Below are 5,000 nucleotides of genomic sequence, written 5' to 3'. Positions count from 1 at the left end.
ATAGTAATCCAGCCACAGTTTCCAGCTCTGATTATTAATCGCTGTACGTGATTGAACATTAACGAGCGATGCTGATATTTCTCATTTAGACATAAGACAGCAAACGTGGGCAAATGATCAACTGATACGGCCAGAATAACCCGAAGCCAGTGGAACGATCATGTCAGGACTGATGGAAAACAGATGTTTCTGCTCACTTGTTTTCAATTTGTGCTCTCGGAAAAACTCGATTACAACTAGAGAATGTGTGATTTGGAAATCTCCTCTTCCATTTGACGACTGAATATAAAGCGATTTGTGTGGCTCTCAGAATCAAAGTCCAGCGCCGTGTTTTTCTCTCTTTCCAGGTCAAGTGTGTGTGTGGAATTATTCATGAATCATTCATATTTTTGGGTCAGAGCAGGTCATGTAACACTTTTTATCAGCCAAATACTTCCTTTCTTAGCAACAGTGTTTGTTTAATGCGTATAATGTTATAAAACGACATAATTAAAGATATTGGCAACGTTTGGCTTGAGGAATCTCCATAAAACAGTAAAAGTCTGAGATGTGAAACTGCTGTCACACACTGGGATTGTTGCTCTCTCACACGAACGAGAGACTGATGTAACATATCAGAATGAAGCTGTAAACTGAAATAAAATACATTGCATTTAAGTTTTATCTTTATGCACTGGCAGTCTCGGATCCAAACTCTCTCGAGCTCATCATCAGCTTCTCTGAGAAACCGATTACAGGGTTTCCATGTGTTTGAATTCTGCTGAAACGTTCCTCATTCAGGCACTTAACCGATCAGATAATCAGTGTTAATGACAGAATGAGTCCAGATCTCCAGCGGAGGAAGAGCGTAATCCGTTTGGCTTCATATATCATACATCATACTGAGTAAAAGTGTGAATCACAAAACAACAGCATACAAAAAATAAAGAACGGCCTAGAAAAGTCATAAAGAAGAGATATCCATCCATCCATCCATCCATCCATCCATCCATCCATCTTCTTCCGCTAATCTGGGTCGCGGGGCCAGCAGTCTAAGCAGAGATACCCAGACTTCCCTCTCCCTAGACACTTCCTCCAGCTCTTCTGGGGGGACACAGAGGCGTTCCCAGGCCAGCCGGGAGACATAGTCCCTCCAGCGTGTCCTAGGTCTTCCCCGGGGTCTCCTCCCAGTGGGACGTGCCCGGAACACCTTCCCAGGAAGGCGTCCAGGAGGCATCCGGAACAGATGCCCCAGCCACCTCAGCTGACCCCTCTCGATGAGGAGGAGCAGCGGCTCTACTCTGAGCTCCTCCCGAGTGGCCGAGCTTCCCAACCTATCCCTAAGGGATCGCCCAGCCACCCTGCGGAGAAAGCTCATTTCGGCCGCCTGTATCCAGGATCTTGTCCTTTCGGTCATGACCCACACCTCATGACCATAGGTGAGAGTAGGAACGTAGATTGACCGGTAAATCCAGAGCTAAGCCGCTTCTTCACAACGACAGACCGGTACATCGACCGCATTACTGCAGAAGCTGCACCGATCCGTCTGTCAATCTCCCGTTCCATCCTTCCCTCACTCGTGAACAAAACCCCAAGATACTTGAACTCCTCCACTTGAGGCAGGAACTCTCCACCAACCTGAAGTGAGCAAGCCACCCTTTTCCGACTGAGGACCATGGCCTCGGATTTGGAGGTGCTGATTCTCATCCCAGCCGCTTCACACTCGGCTCCAAACCGTCCCAGTGCATGCTGAAGGTCCTGGTCTGAAGGTGCCAACACGACAACATCATCCGCAAAGAGCAGAGACGAAATCGTGTGGTCCCCAAACCTGACACCCTCCGGCCCCTGGCTGCGCCTAGAAATTCTGTCCATAAAAATTATCAACAGAACCGGCGACAAAGGGCAGCCCTGCTGGAGTCCAACATGCACCGGGAAGAAGTCTGACTTACTGACGGCAATGCGAATCAAGCTCCTGCTTCAGTCATACAGGGACCGGACAGCCCTTAGCAAAGGACCCCGGACCCCATACTCCCAGAGCACCCTCGACAGGCCGCCGCGAGGGACACAGTCGAATGCCTTCACCAAATCCACAAAGCACATGTGGATTGGTTGGGCAAACTCCCATGAACCCTCCAGCACCCTGTAGAGTGTATAGAGCTGGTCCAGTGTTCCACGGCCCGGACGAAAACCGCACTGTTCCTCCTGAATCTGAGGTTCCACTATCGGCCATATTCTCCTCTCCAGTACCCTGGCATAGACTTTCCCAGGGAGGCTGAGAAGTGTGATCCCCCTGTAGTTGGAACACACCCTCCGGTCCCCCTTCTTAAAAAGAGGGACCACCACCCCGGTCTGCCATCCCAGAGGCACTGTCCCCGACCGCCACGCGATGCTGCGTGTTAGCCAAGACAGCCCCACAACATCCAGAGACTTGAGGTACTCAGGGCGGATCTCATCCACCCCCGGTGCCTTGCCACTGAGGAGTTTCTCGACTTGCTCTGTGACTTCAGCTAGGGTGATGGATGAGTCCACCTCTGAGCCCTCAGCCTCGGCTTCCTCAATGGAAGACGTGACAACGGGATTGAGGAGATCCTCGAAGTATTCCTTCCACCGTCCGACGACATCCCCAGTTGAGGTCAACAGCTGCCCACCTCCACTGCAAACAGCGTTGGTAGGGCACTGCTTCCCCCTCCTGAGGCGCCGGACAGTTTGTGAGAATCTCTTCGAGGCCAGCCGATAGTCCTTCTCCATGGCCTCACTGAACTCCTCCCAGGCCCGAGTTTTTGCCTCCACAACCACCTGGGCTGCAGTCCGCTTGGCCTGCCGGTACCCGTCAGCTGCCTCAGGAGTCCCACAAGCCAACCAGGCCTGATAGGACTCCTTCTTCAGCTTGACAGCATCCTTTACTTCCGGTGTCCACCACCGGGTTCGGGGATTGGAGCCTCGACAGGCACCGGAGACCTTACGGCCACAGCTCCGAGCAGCCGCTTCGACAATGGAGGTGGAGAACATGGTCCACTCGGACTCAATATCTCCAGCCTCCCTCGGGATTCCCAGCAGATTCCAGCCTCCCAAACGTTCCCAGCAGACCCTTACGGTACGCTTGGGTCTGCCGAATCTGTCCAGCTTCCTCCCCAGCCATCGGATCCAACTTACCACCAGGTGGTGATCAGTTGACAGCTCCGCCCCTCTCTTCACCCGAGTGTCCAAGACATACGGCCGCAGGTCAGATAAAACAACCACAAAGTCGATCATCGACCTACGGCCTAGGGTGTCCTGGTGACACGTGCACTGATGAACACCCTTATGCTTGAACATGGTGTTCGTTATGGACAAACTGTAACTAGCACAGAAGTCCAATAACTAAAGAAGAGATATTAGACTGGAAACATAACACCACACAAACACACGCACGCACGCACACACACACACACACACACTCTCTCAGTCACACACACACACACACACACACACACACACACACACACACACACACACACACACACACACACACACACACACACACACACACACACACACACACACACTCTGTCTCTCTCTCACACACACACACACTCTGTCTCACACACACACACACACACACACACACACACACACACACACACACACACACACACACACACACACACACACACACTCTCTCTGTCACACAGACACACACACTGTCTCACACACACACACACACACACACACAGTCTCTCTGTCACACACACACAAACACACACACGCACGCACACAGGTATCTCTACTCCAACTAAAATGACTTAATTTGAATGAAATAACTTAGTGTGAAAATCGAGTTTTAGACTGTTGCTGCAGGACAGACGTCAGTAATGAAGCTTAGACTAAACGCTCGTTTAGTTAATGACTGTAATAAAGCTGATTTCTGTTTGCTGTTTAGTTTCTCCTGATGTTGTCATGGTGTTTAGCGTCTGCAATACGAGACCGTTCTCTTAGAAACAAACACAGTCTTTCTGCTCTGATGTTGCAATCCTTCATTCAGCAAACTCTTTCACCCGACAATCTGTTTCCAGCTAAAGGATTCGACACAATCCTGACATCTTGAATCTGTGGAAACAGCAGCCTAAGATAATATTATGCATTCCGTCCGAGTCAATATCGGCGTCGAGTTTCAGCCGTAAACCGCCTTAATGTGTTTCTGGGGAATATGGCACTTTAATACACCTGGAGAAATATTTCCTTCTGGAATATTCCACTGGGTTCTGCTTAAAGATATAATATTTCTGCTTCTCCAGGGATATTCTTTATCTTACACCACAAAGACATAATAAAACTACCAGAGACATTAGAGATGATGAGTTTGACACTGAGCGTACATTTACACGTAGGTACACACATAATTTATGATCATAAGCTCTTAAAGGATTAGTTCACTTCAGAATTTAAATCTCCTGATAATTTACTCTCCCTCACGACATCCAACATGTTCACGTCTTTCTTTCTTCAGTCGAAAACAAATGAAGGTTTTGAGGAAAACATTCCAGGATGTTTCTAAAGTGAACTAATCCTTTAACTGTCAGTGTCACTAAAGTGTACATTTGTAATCTCATATGAGTGTCCCTGCTTGAGTTTCAGAAGAGATCTGCAATATCATAAAACTCTAATAATGAATCGAATGATCTGAGCTGCGTCACAATTATGTGCCTCATTTGAGTCTGTTTTTATGTTCAAGGATATATCTGGACATATCCACTCATACTGAAGTCTGAAATCACCTCACATTCATCTAATGTGTGGTTAAAGACTCACAGTCACGAGAACAGAATGTAAACACAACCCAGATTCACCGACCACAGGCTCGCTGTAACACTAACCCATGTGATTAAACACACAGCTTCTGGAGTGCCTCAGGGCTCAGTGCTGGGACCGCTTCTCTTCTCCATCTACATGTCTTCACTAGGATCTGTCATTCAGAAACATGGGTTTTCCATCACTGCTATGCTGACGACACACAACTCTACCTCTCATTCCTGCTCGCATCC

At 48.6% G+C, this 5,000-nt stretch overlaps 1 long non-coding RNA gene across 1 annotated transcript in view; it reads right to left on the bottom strand.

Moving 5' to 3' along the window:
• The window catches only part of LOC143731070 (uncharacterized), a 16,133-nt gene that overhangs the window by 1,060 nt on the left and 10,073 nt on the right, over positions 1-5,000 (bottom strand). The window lies entirely within an intron of this gene.

Source organism: Siphateles boraxobius, unplaced genomic scaffold (genome assembly GCF_051911475.1).
Source record: "Siphateles boraxobius isolate OS27281-9 unplaced genomic scaffold, OSU_SipBor_1 85, whole genome shotgun sequence".
Taxonomy (NCBI): Eukaryota; Metazoa; Chordata; class Actinopteri; order Cypriniformes; family Leuciscidae; genus Siphateles; species Siphateles boraxobius.
This window is presented reverse-complemented; position numbering and strand designations above follow the sequence as displayed.